We start from the raw sequence: 17,077 nt of genomic DNA, 5'->3' as shown, positions 1-17,077 counted from the left end.
CTGTGGAGGTCAGATATGGCCAAAACAAGAAGAGTCCTCTAGCGCAAGGAGATCCATATCTGTATGTGACCAGTGGGTGGTACCTACCTTATTCCGAATCCTGATGTTAAGTCACACCCATGACGCGGCCACTGCCGGTCATAGAGGGTTTCATGCGACATTGGAAATCTTGCGGTCACATACTGGCCACACATGGGTCAGGACCTCAACCTCTACTTAAAGGGGTGTCTTGTGTGTGCTCAATTTCAGCCAAGTTCGCTCACTCACAGAGCTCCCCTACAGAAAAGGGGAATGAGACTGCCTTGGTCAGATCTGCAAGTCGATTTCATTAGGCCGGTGATTCACACCTCTATAGGAAAGAAATACATGTTGATTGTAACATGTTTGTTTAGCAAGTGGGTAGAATGTCTTCTGGCCCGAATTGTAAGGTGGAGACAACTGCCACACTAATGATAAACCACATCTCCTCTCGTTTCGGCCTCCCCCAAAGGAATAAGTCTGACCGAGGAAGTCATTTACCAGCGAGGTGATGACCCAGATGTGGGGAATCCTAGGGGTAAAAAGAAAACTCCACATTGACTGGGTGAGGCGAGAGTTGAGAGGTACAATAAAACAATTGTGGGCATCTTGTAGAGATTTGTGGCAGACTCTTGACCTAGTTGGGACATCCGATTACTGCTTGTCCTGATGACCGTTAGGTCCACACATCTTCTGCAACAAAAATGTCTCAATTTGAGCTCATGACTGAACAAAAGATGGTGCTACCTCACCATCTGTTCTACCGAACTCAAGAGCAGACACTGATAAACGTGTGCACTACCCATGAGTACATTAAAAATGTAAGGAAACACCTTCAGCATGCTTTTGCTTATGCTAAGTGCAATTGAGAAAAGTCAGCAGAAGGAATGGAAACCTACTATGACTTAAAGACTACTGAGAAGGAGTACAAAGTAGGTGACAGGGTCTACCTATACAATTTTCAATCAGAAATTAGACCAAGGAACGTAAGTCCCTTCCCTCCAGGCATGGTGCCATTGAAACCATCAGTAAAATGTCCCTGGTTGCCTATAAGATCCACAGAACATACAGAAGAGAAATGAGTCCATGTCAATCAATTAAAGAGCTGTCACCCAGACAGGGTTTACGAACGATTGAGAAGCTCAGTGAGGGTAGAGCACAGGAAATATCTGAAGAATGAAAGGGGAGAATGGAAACCGAAAATATTACATATATACAAAGAGTAAAGTAATTTATACTCACAAAGAATGTATAAAAATCAGAATGAGAAAAGTAATGTGTGTATAAATGTTCATGTAAGGGAAATAAATGTCAATGCGTTATGTGATGTTTTGTTTTTCGAATTGTATGTCCATAATACCGGGAAAAGAAGTATTGTATAATATACTTAACCTCTCTTTTACTCCTCTCTGCAGATGCAATACTAATTTACCTTCACAGTCTGGAGGTAGGAGATCCCAAAAAGGGAGGGATTCCAGGACCAAACCCCAAAATCTGAAGAGAGGGGAGCACAGACCAGAGTGCCCACTCCCTTAGGACGGGAAAAGGAGTGGACACGCTCCAACAAAAAAAACATAAATAAAAAGCAAAACAAAAAATAAAACTCTCCCTTACTCTTTCCTGTGATTGACCCGATTAAAGAACCAGGGGGGGATATGTGGGGTGCAAATTCAGCCCCAATGTGACAGAAACTGAGAGGCCATGCAAGGCCCCTATTATGAGAATCAAGCTGGCTGATGTTGAAACCCATGGAATTATGTTGGCCGGTCCAAAACACTTACTTTCCAACATGAGGTCTAGTGAATGTGAAAAATTGGCCCCATTCAACTTCATCCAAATGGACAGGCACTCAAGTGTAGGAAAATGTGCCTGAGAACTTAAAACCTCTGTATTTGCCCAATACATGCAAAAGATAGGCGTGGCTGAATATGCTGTTTTCATAAAATATGAAAAGCTACAATTTCACTCAAAGAGACAGATAGCAGCATGCTACATTGGCTTCAATGCAGTACATGACTGTGATCCAGACATCTAAAGAGAAGCCAATCATCTTGCATGTGCCCCAAATAAAGACACTTACTTTTCAACATTTAAAATGACATAATTTAAAAGGAGAGGCTTACTTGGTTTAAAAGTGAACATTGTTTTCCCATGGTAAACTTTGGACTATATGTGAATAATACTGAAAGTGAGATTCATATCTTTTAAACCATCGTATTAAAGAAATACTTGATTTATGTACAACAGATCCAGTTGCGATACAAAATGTCATGTTTAAAACCCATCTTTTCAATTTGAAATGCTATTCTGTTAGAATTATGTATGTAGCTTGTTTTCCCAACTGAACTGAAAGGTCTGTGCCTCTGAAACTTTGACCTTAAGACCTTTGGGCAGGGCCACCAAGAAACTCTGGTTTTTGGGTTGAAATGCAAAAGAAATACGAAGATGTAGATCAAAATTGTGGAAGGTTCAGATAAGACGGCCAACAGAATTGAGCTCTTGGGCTGGCTTGACCCCACTAAGGTGTCTCTCAGAGCCACTAATGGATCTTCAAAGACTTTGTAGAAACAGACATTACTGATAAGCAGCTGTTCAAGTCATGTGATTTGTGAGAAATGAAACTGTTTGGATATCTGAAATGTGAAACTGTGGCTTCTATATCAATGACTTAAAATCCCAATAACATGGGGCACATTTTCATTAATAACAGGAGAACCGTGCATCGCAATGAGCTCATTCAGGACTCATTAAAGATCACAAAGAGCCAGTCATTTCTATTTACCCTGTGTGTAAGTTGAGTTAGAGGAGAAAATGGGTTTGTGACACTCCTAATAATCTGAAAAATCCCAAACTTGCGGAGCTGATAGAATGACAGATTTGTGTGTGTTTGGTGACATTTGGTATTGTTAACTATTTCAGCTCATGAGTAAACCAGGAAAAATGACAGCTCCTCCCAGGAAGGTCGTACCAAAATAAAATTTATATTCATGATTCGTCATAAATTGTAGAATTCAAAAATGTATATGTTTATGCCATTATCTGAAAAGTGGAGGTAGTTGCCATGTAGAGAGATTTTGAGAAAACAAATGTGAAAACATGTCATTTTGAAATTACGCCTTTTTCTCCTCCCCCATCATCTATAATACAGACCTTTAAACTCCCTGCCCTATCAGCTGGCAGTGGGCGGACTGGTGGGAGGGGGAGAAAGAGAGATGTCCAATCCGTAGCATGGGAATATTCATAATATATGTGTCATCAACACTATAAAATATTAGTTTTCAATCTAAAGGGAGAGAAGGAGCAAGAGAGACAAGGAGAGCTGCCAAAACCATCAGGGTACCACCTTGCCAGGGGAACAAAGCTAAACCAAGGCCTACCTAGAAGGACAGAGAAAAGGAGACTCTGGGACACTTGCTGGACACTTTTGCTTAGAAACCTGGGAGCCCTAGCTGAGAGAGGACAGTGGCTGGAGAGAACTTGCTTTGAATAGAGGCCTGAGGTGTGAGCTGCCTCTTCTGTAGCTGCCCACAAAAGAGGGTCCTAAAATCTGGCTGGACTCCTGAGCTGGGAATAGAGACCTCCTACGTAAGTAGATATATCCCCAAAGCTATCCATTGTGTTGGGAACTTCCTGCCTTACTCCTTTCTATTTAATTGTGGGTGAAGGAGTGAAACTGTGTAGACCATTAGCACATTTAGTTGATTCACTTAATTCCCATATAGAAAAGATCACAGGATGATTTTTGTTACAATTCAAAACTAACAAATGTCATGCCCAGTGTGTTACAGCCATTATAATCAATCAAGTAATAGGGTGACCCTATTTTCCTGTAACCCCTGACATCCTTACATAAGAGGGGTGTGCTTAATCCCAAAATAGGAATACATAAAACTCTGCCTTTCAACTGAATGTAGTGTGAGCAAAACAATGTTTCACATTGTTGTGAATGTGTGTTCCCCAAATGATATCCCCATTGAGTTCCTTTCCCAAATCTTGCCTTTCAAATAAAAAGCCCAAATGAAATTTCCATTCTATTCCCACTCCCTGTACCTTGCCTTCAAACTAAGGGGTCATATATAACTGATGCCTGCGGGTGGGGGATCGCTGTGAGAAAAGAGCATTGTGATAAACCAAGCAATCACTGTGTGTTTTTAAAGTTTCCTCTTTGTTAATGTGCAAAGAAATCCTATGTGTGTTTTAACTTAAAAAATCCAACCTGTGTTTGTTGTGGTAACTGAAAGTCTATTAATGTAATACATGCCAGTCAATTGATGCAAGTAATTTGAATGTGTGATTATTGAGTTGTGCCACAGAGTTGGTGGCTGGTGTTATTGTGATTTGTTTATGAGTCATTGAAGACATTTAAATAAATATACACTATTATTTCTATACACCGGCCTGGTTCCTAACGTATTGGTGATACAAAAGGTATCTGCTGAATGGTGTTATACAGGTTGGAGGTCTAACCAAATATGTATCTGCTAAGTGCTTTGTTGTGCGGCACCTTGATTGGGGGGGAAAGGACCTCCCTGAGTAGAGAGTGACCGTCCAATAAACCGTGGCAATCCTTCTCTGAAGGCCCCTAGTGACATTTTACGACCCATTGCTCCCTTTGTGCTGAAACCAAGTATCCTTGAACTATTGTGATGAATTACTTTACTGACTACACTCCTGTCAGTAACCAGAGTGCATCCACTTTCCTTTCGCTAAACTGTCTTCCCTCTGCATTCCTTTTCAGGGTGGGTTGTATTTTGTAGTGTGCTAGAACTGTCTGTTGTGATAATAAAGTAGATATTGGTATACAAAATTGACTGGACAGCCCCTTTCACCATTGGGTAATCATTGTATTTTCGCTGTGTTGCAACTAGCCAACGATCTATGACCTTGTAGAGATAAGACTGCCGTTCCGTCCACATTACCAAAATTGGACGAGGCGGTTTATAATTTGCTTGTGTTTCCAATCTGTTCCAATCCATTATGGTGTACTAGAGGTGTCAGGCTGATTGATGATTTAGAAACCAATATTCATCCCTGGACCACTGGTTCCCCAGAAGTTGATTTATCACAATACTGGAACTTTTCAGAGCCATAAAAAAGAACAATCCAGCTACCACCATTTCTAGAACTTGGCAGGAAAGCCATCCTACACTTTGAAATGCTTGGATCTGGAACATGCACCAGTAAACCAAGGGGTGGAAATAGAACAATGCACATGAGCTAAAAAAATGCAATTTGGATAAATAAGCAGGACACCCGCTGTAAAGGTCCTAGTCTGGACCCCAAGCTGAATGTCTTACTATGACCCAGAGGAGTTTCATGAGCATTTCTGGAAGAGTGTTTGCCTTGTATTTATATCTGTACATTTTAGTGTTTTAAATACAGTCTGTCATTGGGGACAATAATCGTACCACACCCTCTCTATTCACCAAACTATTCCCCTAAAGGGTGGGGCTGTGTTTATTTTGACTGCTACTTCTGATGTCACCAACCGGTATTCTGTCTTACTGCAACACTTCATGAAATCTACACAGTGCATAATTTCTTCCTATCTCTTCTTTTCTTGGACACCTAACTTAGACAAATACTCACACACCTTAGTTCTTTTTGTATTCCCTAGTGTTTCTTTTACTGCTTGACTACAGAACCCCCACAAAAGACACCCAGGGAACTGGGGAGTATCCTGCTTGGTTTTCCTTCATGTAGCGTCAGTTAATAAGTGCTTCTGAATATCTAAAGTCATGATTGTATATGATTTGATCACTACGGGGGACACACAGTGACCCCATATTTGTCTTGAACCCCCTCTTTTCTCCCACAAGGCATTGCTTTCACACAGCGCATCCCCTATTTCTATCTGTATTATGTTTATCCACCATGCCTTTTGATCCTCAAATAACAGCTTACACAAGGTCCTTACCTGTGCGTTCTTATTGAGGTTGTTGTCTTATTCCCACCCCTATTTTTCATTCCACACCCACCAGCCATTATGGATAGAGTAACACTTTTTGTTCATTATTCATCTTCACAGAGTAATAAACACAGTCCTGAGGGAGTGTCCATAGGCACAAAACAGTTATTGATAATTTCTAAAGAAATTAATGTAGTGTTACTATCCAAGTAATTAACGACTACTGGGTAGTTTATTTTGCTGTGAATAAAAATGCCAAATAAATAGTCCATTCTAATGAGCCTATTCATCCTGGATTGAGAGTGGCACTGCGTGATATCCTGGTTTAAGTACACTTGCTAGTAAGCCGGAGCAGAAACAGCCTTACACAGTCCACATAGAGAATGTGTATTAGAAAACCAACTTTTGCACCTTTTTTTCCAAAACAATCATGTGACTATATGCAAGGGTTTTTTGGGAGCCGAAAGATAGAATAGGGTGATAGAAAATATGCTATTCTACACAAATGATTTATGGCACGCATTGCATATGTGTTCTGTGGGATGTATTGACCCACTCTGCAATACTATGCAGCCGCACTCTGCTATCTATGGTGCGAGAAACAGCTAAATGGCGGCAAACACCCTTGTGCGCGTCAAAACCTCCAAAACCACGTTTTTCAACACACAAAAAGGTGGCTGCACAACCTGCCATCCATGGTGCATGTGTGGTGGAACAGAGCACCACACGATGCAGAAAAAGTGGCAGTGGGCTCCATGACAAGTAAACATAGAATACAGAGGGAGCAGCAGCGCTTTGTCAGTGAAACTCTAAAATGTGCCTGTAAATGACATTTAATTTGTTACTGAAACTCCAAAATGCCTGTACATAACACTTTCCAACACTCAAAATCTTGCTTGGCACTAACATTCATTTAATCTAATGAAGCACTGTGAATTTACAAAGTCTTGAAATGTTAAGAGCAATACACTTTCTCAGCAAAACTGGATTGCCTGCGAATGACAGCCCCTGTCAAAAATCTGTGTGCAGCCAAACTGGGCTACCTGTGAGTCACAGCCCTTGTCAAATGGGCTGTCCTGATTAAACTTTAAAGTTGTCTAAAACTAATTTGCCGGATTAGCAAATATAAAAGGATTGTTGCATAACTCACTATCCGAAGTGGTGAAAAATATAAAAAGGGCAGATTTGCTAGTCTAATTTTAGGCCCTACATTTCAAAACGTGGTGGAACTGTGTAGCATATTCTGAACAGGAATGGCAATATATGTGGTTTTATGTGAACTGTATTTATGCTACAATTGTTAAACTTTGCACACACATTCCTATGGTAAACATGCATATTTGTGGAAATTTGGAGAAAGTTTGGAAAATGTGTTCATGGCGAAATGGACAAAATGCTGCAGAAAGGCGAAACAAGGTCACACAACTGTGGGATTTTGATGAACAGATACTCCATAAAATATGTAATCCTTGTGTGTGATTTTCATAGAGGTTACAAATTCATAAATATCTATTTAGGACAAAATTCGATTTTGATACTAGGGGAAAGGGGAGGTTTCTAAGGATTGTAAAAACCAAACCATAGGGCCTCATTACAGGTCGGGCTGTCCGGAATTAACAGTGGCGGTAAACCCACCGCCACTGTTAAGTCCGGACCGCCCGATCCCAAGTCCTGCAGGCGGAAGGGGATCTTCCCGCCAGGTCTGACCTGGCGGGTTGAACACCTCCCGGCTGCAGGTGGACGTGGAAACACCAGGACCATCACAAGATGGTGCCGGTGTTTCCACTTCCCCATTCCCATTGAGTCCTATTGGACTCAATGGGCATTTACCGAATTCCGCCTCCGGAATTCCAGGGACACCAGGGCTGTAATGCCCTGGTAATTCCGTGAGTCACGGAGGCGGAATGGTAATACGAGTCCAGCGGTAACCAGGCGGTTTTACCACCGCGGTTACCGCCAGACTCGGAATGAGGCCCATAAACTTGACATCATCTGCCTTTGAGCCAATCACTCGGAGGCAAGGTGGAGATGAGGCTCTGATCCAATTCCAGTTCACAGGGGAATGTTTAGTTAAGCTGGCCCATACACCCATTTTTGTGATGTCATTTGAAAGGATAAATAGAGACATCTGACAACACATAGAGACTCACTCTTCTGATTCCAGCGAAGCACTTTGTTCCAGCATTCAACATCCAGCTTCAACATCCTTCCAGATCCAGATGCCAATGACCAGGCCAAGCAGTAGCTGAACCATTTTCAGCTAGGCCTCAATCCTCAATTAATCCTCAACTAATCCTTACAACCCAGTGAAGCGCTGTGGTGTAGGGAAGCATCCTGAAACTATATGGCTTGCTACCATAAGGCTTTCCTGATGAACTCGCCATCCCGCTGATCTGAAATATACAGAAACAAGAAGGGCAGAACCCCTGTAGTTAAGGTGAACGGCCTAGCTGATCCTAGCTGATGTGCTGTCTTTCCTGATAGAACCGATCCATTGACCAGAATCTTGATGGGCCAAAAATCTTAAATCCCAGTGGATTGTGAGTATTAACAGGACACTAGAGAACTATTGCATACCTTTCCTTATCTTGTCCCACCCTAGTCTCTGAACTATCCTTACTTTCATAACCAGTAACAGTGTCAAAATCTTTAGTGCTATCTACTGTAAGAGGATTCAATTCAACACTACAGCTAAGTCAATGCCTAGTCTGGGATACTGAATGGAAACCCTTATTGATATATCTTTATGTCCAGTTCATGCGTTCTGGATGACTACCCCTATATAACACCCCTCTCTTGGAATCCCCCTGACCCCACTGAGCCAAGAAGTAGTTCTGTTTTGCAAGTTTAAAAGGTTTATTTGATAATTTAAAATATATATATCACACTTTATAATAAATTAATAATTGAATAGCACACTTAATCTGATATGATAAAGATCAACAACGGAGAATCTGGCACTAGCACACTTCTTATAATCACTAATGAGTTGACATGAAATGGATAAGGTAGCACACTGGTAAATAGGAACAAAAGTATAATGTGGTAGAGGATGCTTTATGTAAGCTCAGGTGGATGCAATATTCAATGAATGCAGTACAGAAAATACTCAATATGATTTCAACCAAACAATGTAATCACTTTTCTCTGGCAATCCCCTCCCCCCCTTGATGCAAGGCAAGGAAATGGAAGGAAAACACACAGTTCTCAGAAATGCAATCAATGTAAATCAGTTCACCCCAGCAAGCTTACACTACAGAAAACAGATAGGAGTTTTGAAAACACAGGCCCAAATGCTTTGATATGTGCTAGCAATGGATGAGAAATATGCTGGAAATGCTTTTTAATTCCCTTTCAGAGGTTCAGGGTGAGTGGTATCTAGTTAATATTAGTCCAGGCTCACACTAGCAATGAGGCAGGGATAGTTAGCAGGTTAAACGAATTTCTGGCAAATGGAAGGCAAGCAGCAGCAGTTTTTACATGTGAAGAAATTTGCAAATCGCGGTAAAATTCGCGGATGCGCCGAGCGCTATTACAGGGGAACCACCAGGACTATCTCTATCGTTTTGGAGTCCTAGGAAAGCCTAGGATCTCAGCTTCAAAATGAAAGTTACTGCAAGTCTCTAGCACAAACGGTTGCGGAGATATGAACGATTGAATAAAGGTCGTTTTTCAGATTTGAAATTTTAAACGCACACTTTTTCAGCTTTAAAAATGATGGCAGGATAACACAATTGCTAAGCTGCAGTTCTACTTAGGTTAAAATGGATTGAATTATATTATTTTAACTAGGAGATTGGTTCTGCACAGTTTTCTAGGTACTCACACTATATTCTTGAGTGAAATGGGCCTCATCACGGATCTGGTCAGGGTTTTAAATTCGCCTCTGGTCTCTGCACTTCACAGTGATCTGGGTCAGCTCTCTCTGGTTCTCTGGTCTGGGTCTCTAGTTCTGGATAGATTGAAGTCTCTAGTTTGGCTCTCTGGAGGTTTGATGGAGGTAAAGCATGGATTTTTCCGGCAGAGCGTCCCGCTGCAGATGGAATTGAAAAGTCCCTATCTGTCCTGCCTGTCTGCTTTTATGTGTTTAGAATGTGGGTGTGTTCTAGCATCACTGACCCTACCTCTCTCTCAGCTTCTAATTGGTCAAACTTCCATTTATCATTTGATTGGGGAATGAACTGTGAGTCAGAGGGATGTCATTTTATGGCTTGCAGATAGGACACTCCTCTGTCAGATTGCACACATTCTATATTTGATGATAAAAGACATATTTCACAGTTACGCAGTTGCTTGAAATTACATATACATGGTGTGGCTGAATTTAGCCATGTCTCTGTCCAAATCTGCTGTTTCTAAGAGCTTGCATTCAGAAATGGCACATAATTGACTTTTTAACTGATTTTTCAATTTCTAACATTGACCCAACTTTACATACATGTGCGCAGGGAGTAAGGACATTAACTGATGAAGTTTCAGACTTTTAACATGCACACATTTAGAGTAATATCCACTTTTCCGCTAACACCCCCCTGAACATACCACCGGTTCTAAAAACCTCTTAAACTGTGGGCAGAAAAATCACAAGAATTATGGTATCATTTATAAAATTTTCACATGTCCGCTCTATGAGTTATTCATCTTTTTAGAGTTATGTTCTGGCTCCAAAGGGGTGTGGTTTACCCTCAGCACAAGGTTGAATTTCTGGTTTTTCCAGTTCTGCCAAGCCAGCTTGCTCTCACAGGCAGTGCCCCTCCCCTTTCCTCAGGAGGAAGCCACTTTTTACGACCATTTACGACTCCTGCCAATAAAACCTTTGCCTGAGCCAGGACAGGGCTTTGTTCACTTTCCTGCAGAGCACAGGTAATTCAATTATCAGATAGATGGCATATCCTTAGTGTGAGCAGCAAAAGGGCAGCTAGGCCTGGGAACACAGCTGTGACTCAAGTTTCACTCCTGATGGGGGTAGTTGCCAGGCAGAATTCAGTTCCTTAAGCCAGGTTTCAGATAAAATGTCACTTTTTGTTCCCCAGTTCCTGCATTCAAATAAAACTAAACATTTTTACATATGCAGCTAGAATGCTGATTCTAAGTGCAAAACTATGACATTTCAACAGTTACAAAGGCATGTGACACCAAACATAGGTCACTCATTTAATCTAAACATTTTCGATTTTAGTGTCTTTAAATCCAGTGCAACTTAAACTGCTGACTCCATAGCTCAGCCAGTTTTGTTATAAGCATTGTTCTGGGCTCTTCATTTCCCAGATTTTGTAGGCACACAAAACTCCATTCTACCAAATGTCTGCTGGTGTTCAGTGAATATTTTGCACATATTGCAATGTTTGAAATAGGCACTTTGGCTTGCCTTCAGAGAAACACAGGGTGGTTTTAAACTGCCGGCTTTTGGATAGTGGTGAGTACTGGTACTGCACCCATTTTTGGGATTTAACAAATGAATTCCCCACAATTCTAGGTTGCATTTGGCAATCAGCATTGCCATTCCCAATGGTTTCAGACTACTGTGCGGGTAGTCCAATGGTGATTTTAAAGCGCTTTGAAGCTAACCGGCGCTACTGTTTTTCCTTTGGCAACCCATTTCCCTCATGGCAACCCGGCCTTTCATTCTCGCACTGGTGGGTGGCAAGTGAGGCAACCATTTTGGTGGGCGCACAAACTGCGCAGCTTTCCTGGATTTCGGCGCACATGTGGGTTTTCCGCCATCTTGAATTTTCTAAGCCCACAGCACCAAATGTTGCAGCATGATAGCTTAAACGTGGGTCAGGACACCCAACAAGCCCCCCCACGCGACTGCACTTTGAATTTGAGTCGATGGGGAGTCGCGTGCCCAAGGGTTTTGACCCACGCACCGGTCTGTCCGCATAATCTTCTTCCTCTTCTGTAGATGGCATAGTTCAGCATCTTCTTCTCCATCCGGTACTGATCGATCGGTTCTCCTCGCCAGTCCTGATGGGAGTATTGGGCGGTCCACTGGGCCCATCGGATCTTCGTTCCCGGTCTCCGGATCGCCCTCCTTGGCCCGTCTTCAGGTTTTCTTTCTCCTAGGACGACAAAGGAAGAGCGGCAATACCTACTCATAGACGTTTTTCCACCACTGTTGAGATAGTGGGGCAGCATATGCATTTAATCATAACGAAATATTACATTCTTATTTTTAAAAAAAACAGTATGACTAAGAGACAGTTTCATACAAATCACAATATTTTAGGAACTAGATGTGGTATGTTTTATGATTGGAACTGAATTAGTCTGATACCGTACCCGCTAGGATTCCAGAGGATTCCTCCAGTTGTTGCAGAGTGTGCCTGGGATGGCAACACTTCAACTGGTTTATGTGGACCCACTTGTCTTCCCCCGCTGCCGAACCGCCTTTGGGGATGCGGATCTTGTAGGCCACAGGGGAGATCTTATCGACGATCTCAAAGGGTCCCTTCCATGTAGGCAAAAATTTGCGCTGCCTGGCCTGGTTCCTTTGGAAGTTGTATAGATAGACCCGGTCCCCCACCTGATATTCCTTCCTGGAAGTTTTCAGGTCATAGTGGGTCTTCATGCTATCAGCTGATCTTTCTAGATTCCGCTGAGCATAAGCAAAAGCATGTTGGAGGTGTTTCCTTAAATTCTCTACATACTCATGAGTAGTGGAGGCATTTATCAGTGTCTGCTCTTGGGTCCTATAGAGCAAATGCTGAGGAAGCACCATCTTGCGCCCAGTCATCAACTCAAATGGTGACATTTTGGTTGCAGATGAAGGGGTAGATCTGATAGCCATTAGGACCAGAGGTAATCGGATATCCCAACTTGGCCCAGAATCTGCCACAAACTTTTTTAAGATGCTCACAATGGTTCGGTTATATCTCTCCACTGCCCCAGAAGAAGCTGGTCTATAAGCAATATGCAGCTTTCTCTTGACCCCCAGTATCTCCCACATCTTTGTCATTACTTCACTGGTGAAGTGGCTACCTCTGTCTGACTCAATCCTTTGAGGTAGACCAAAACGGGAAAAGATGTGGTTAATCATCAAGGCAGCTGCAGTTTCTGCCTTGCAATTTGGGGCTGGGAGACATTCCACCCACTTGGTAAACAAGCATGTCACAGTCAACATGTACTTATTCCCCCTAGCCGAGCGAATCACAGGGCCTACAAAGTCGATTTGTAAATCTGACCATGGCAGTGTCATCCCCCTCTTTTGGAGAGGCGCACGGTGCGTGAGGGATGATGGCTGAAATTGTGCACACACAAGACACCCCTTCAAGTATTGGTCGAGGTCCTGCCCCATGTGTGGCCAGTATGCAACCTCTCTTAAGATTTCCAATGTTGTGTGAAACCCCCTATGACCGGCGGTGGCCGCATCATGGGCGTGACTTAACATCAGGCTTCGGAATGAGGTAGGAACCACCCACTGATCGTGGCCAGCTTTGGATTTCCTTACCAGCAAACCGTCTTGAATCCGGAACATTTTTGGACATTTCATCAACACTCTTAGGTCCTCTTTCCCAATATAATCGGTATCCTTCAAGGGAAAGTTCTCAGGGTCCTCAAGGTGTTGGTAAAACTTACCAATTATTGGATCCCCCTTCTGAGCTGTAATCAAATCAGCATCAGGGGTCTCCTTACTCCATTGTGCAATTGAAAGGTCGTTGTGAGCATTTGTCTGGGACCTAGTGATAGCAGTGACCTGGATTTCCCCCAACAGGGACTCAATCTCAATTAGATCCCCTTGGATGGCTCCGGTTTTGGCCAGCTGATCAGCTAAGTCATTTCCAGTTTTGTCTGGTCCCTCTACTTTGGAATGACCCTTGATCTTTTTCCAGTAGATGGTCATCCCATTCGATGTGACCAGATCATCAATGTTTTGGATCAACTTCCCATGTTTCAAGGGTTTGTTGTTAGAACATAACATGCCTCTGGTTTTCCAATTACCCAGGTGCTCCACGAACCCGTTCCGTACATAATCCGAATCTGTGATTATGACCAGTTCGTGGAGTTGATGCTGGACAGCAGTGAGGATGGCCTGATGCACAGCCATCAATTCTGCCACCTGACTACTTCGGGGACCAATTTTGTATCCAGCGGAGGGTTCTGGGGACTCATTCACCCATGCATTCCCTACGCCGGCCACCAGTTCTTTCTCCCCGTTGTTGTCAACATGGTAAGAGCATCCATCCACATACACAGTGGGCATTCCCTCACACTTGTCTTCTTCAAAGACTTTGTGTGGGGAATTAAGGTATGCCTCCATGTTGTCCTTGATTTTCAGACTTTCGTCCTCGAGACAGTTTTCTCTGGCACAATCATGCAAGTCAGCCAGACCTTGCGCGAGGGGACTCTTCTTGTTTTGGCCATATCTGACCTCCACAGGAAAGCCTTGCATTGACAGAATCCAGGAAGTAATTCGGGAATTACTCACATTTCCGGCCCGGATTCTGTCACTTTGGAGATATTGCAGAGGCTGGTGTGGAGTCTCCACTATGATGTGTTCCCCCTGGATAAACGGGCGGTAATTCTTCAATGCCCACACCGTTGCCAGGAGTGCCTTCTCACAATCGTTGAATTTTTCCTCCACAGAGGATAAAGTTTTGCTCGCATAGGAGATTACTTTATTGACCTTGTCATGCTTTTGGTATAATACGGCCGTCAAGCACGTATTAGAGAACCCTGTCTCCAGGAAGAACTCCTTGTTTCTGACAGGGTAAGCTAGGCAAGGCGCTTGTGAGAGGCTTCTCTTGAGTTGTCTTACTGCCTCGGATTGTTCTGGACCCCATTCCCACTTGACCCCCCCCTTTAGGAGATGAATCAGGGGTCTGGTGATCTCTGCGTAGCACTCAATGAACTTTCTGCTGTAATTAGTCAGTCCAAGGAGGCTCCTTAGTTCCCGCAGAGTTGTGGGGTCTTTCAGTTTCTGAAGTGCTTCCACTTTCTTTTCCTGGGGACAGAGGCCCTGAGGAGTAATCTCATGCCCCAAGAAATTAACACGGGTTCTACACCACTGTGCTTTCTGAAAGGAAAGTTTTGCTCCGGCGGCCCTCAACTGTGTCAGAACATAACGGATCTCCGCTATGTGTTCCTCCACAGATGAACTTTTGATGAGGACATCATCTACATAAGCCAGGTTACCCCTCGCACCCAGGTCGGGCATGGCGTTATGTAGGAAAATGTTGAATTCATTGCCGGAGTTGAGGTATCCGAAGGGAGTCCGGGTCCATGTGTACTGCTGGCCCCCAAAGGTAAAAGCCAGTTTGTATTGGTCCTCCCTGCTGACAGGCACGGTCCAGTATCCATTGGTCAGGTCTATTGCAGTGAATACCTGTGACCCCTGAATCTGGGCCAGCCCTTGGTCAATGTAGGGCAGAGGCCATCGGGAAGTATGGACCCGTTTGTTGAGCTCCCTAAGGTCGGCGCAGAGTCTCCACTGGCCGTTTGGCTTCAATATTCCCAGCACCGGATTATTGAAGGTGCTGTGGACGGGACGGATTATTCCCCGGGACTCAAGGTTCTTAATTATTTCGGTAAGGGACTCCATTGATGCGAGAGGCAAGCGATATTGCTTCACAAACACAGGAGTCATGCCAGGGTCCGTGGGGATTGTTGTTGTGTGGATGTCAGTGCGACCACAGTCATATGAGTCTACCGCAAAGAGATCTTGGAAATCCAAGAAAACTTGTTTCAACTTTTGCTTTTGTTCCAGAGTCACACAGGTATCAGCTAGGTTGACTCTCTCTTCCACCATCTGCCTGAAGCCTGGAAAGACTTCTGGTTTGGCTATCTCCGCGGCCTCCTCCAGCTGGGTGGAGAAGTCCCTGGTCAGAGTGCTGATTTGGACCGGAGGCTTCAGGTGGGCAAGGCAGCCTTCATGAACCTGGAAAATCACCTCATCCCTCCTGAATTCACAAGTCACATCTTCCTTACCATAAGGGCAGGAAGTGTACACCAGGAAGTTCCCCCCATGCCGGGTAAAAATCCTGTCTGGTGTTGTATTGTCCTCACTGTCACTGTCAAAACAGTCCTTGGGGATTGGTCCTAACAGTTCATTTCTAAGATCAATGGAGAAATGTCGGTCATCAACCGCCATTCCAATAATGGTGCCTGCGGCTAGAGTAATACTCTTTAAGTCGCTGTTATCCACCTCTATTGGAATGGTGTCATGTTCTATGTTGACTAATGGTGTTGGGTTTACCCCCAACCCTTGCTGTTGGAGAGAAGCATTTAGATGTATGTAAGCATCAGGGTTTTTCAACTCTTGTCCCCTTTTAACTTTCACTTCCAGGGAGAATTGTCGGGTCCTTTCTGGGATGGTGACTTCCTCTTTAACCTGAATTTCAACTGCATAAGGTAGCAATTGAGCTGACCTAAATGCTTTTTCTGGATCATCAAAGCCCACAGGATTATCCGCTAATTGGGACCAAGCTTTGAAGTTTATTAGGTCCAAACTAATGGCAAAGCGATTGAGAATGTCACTGCCTAAGTAAAAGGCGGCAGGGACGTCTCGCACGACCCAACAATTGTGGACTATGCTCTTGTTGCCAATGGAGATTTTGAGCATACACCTGCTTGGCAGGAGATGTTTTGAATTGGGTGCTTCCAGGTCCATTTCCCATTTGTCTATCAGTTTGAAGGTGGGAATGGCTGGATCTTTTGGGAGTTGGCGGAACATGGCTTCGCTGATGAAGCTCTTACCGTTGTTCACACACACTCGAGCGAGAACAGAGTCCTTCCCATCATTTAACTGGACAGGGATGAACAACTGCTCTCCAATTTGCTGAATATCAGCCAGGCTCTGAGCTGATTTCACATCTTTCTGGACTATAGGAGTGGGAGTTTCAGATTGTGGATTGGTATAGAATTTCAGAGTGTTTCCTTCCAGCGTGGAATACCACCTTAAACTGGAAGGAAGGTTGATTTTCAGAAATAGAGAGGACCCCCCATCACCAGTCTGTTGTCCTACTGCTATTACTGTCACGTCTGGAATTTGGCTATTCTGGAAGTGAAATTCTACTTGGTCAGATTTTTGTTCAACCATGTGGCAGGTGCCGTTTAAACTAACATGGTTGACACTCTGTTTTAATTTTATTGGTCGGCTAGTCTGGGTCCAGAGGACCTTGTTTACACAATCTATTAGGGGTGACAACCTTC

At 43.5% G+C, this 17,077-nt stretch overlaps 1 long non-coding RNA gene across 1 annotated transcript in view; it reads left to right on the top strand.

Annotated features, from left to right (window-relative positions):
• The window catches only part of LOC138578816 (uncharacterized), a 242,710-nt gene extending 238,301 nt beyond the window's left edge, over positions 1-4,409 (top strand). Inside the window, exon 3 of the long non-coding RNA XR_011303998.1 lies at positions 1,434-4,409. This is a non-coding gene — a long non-coding RNA (uncharacterized lncRNA). The remainder of the gene's footprint in view (positions 1-1,433) is intronic.
• Positions 4,410-17,077: the final 12,668 nt, after the last annotated feature.

Source organism: Ambystoma mexicanum, chromosome 1p (assembly GCF_040938575.1).
Source record: "Ambystoma mexicanum isolate Mex_15411 chromosome 1p, UKY_AmexF1_1, whole genome shotgun sequence".
NCBI classification, from domain to species: Eukaryota; Metazoa; Chordata; class Amphibia; order Caudata; family Ambystomatidae; genus Ambystoma; species Ambystoma mexicanum.
The sequence above is the reverse complement of the archived record's forward strand: the minus strand, read 5'-3'. Positions and strand labels throughout refer to the sequence as shown.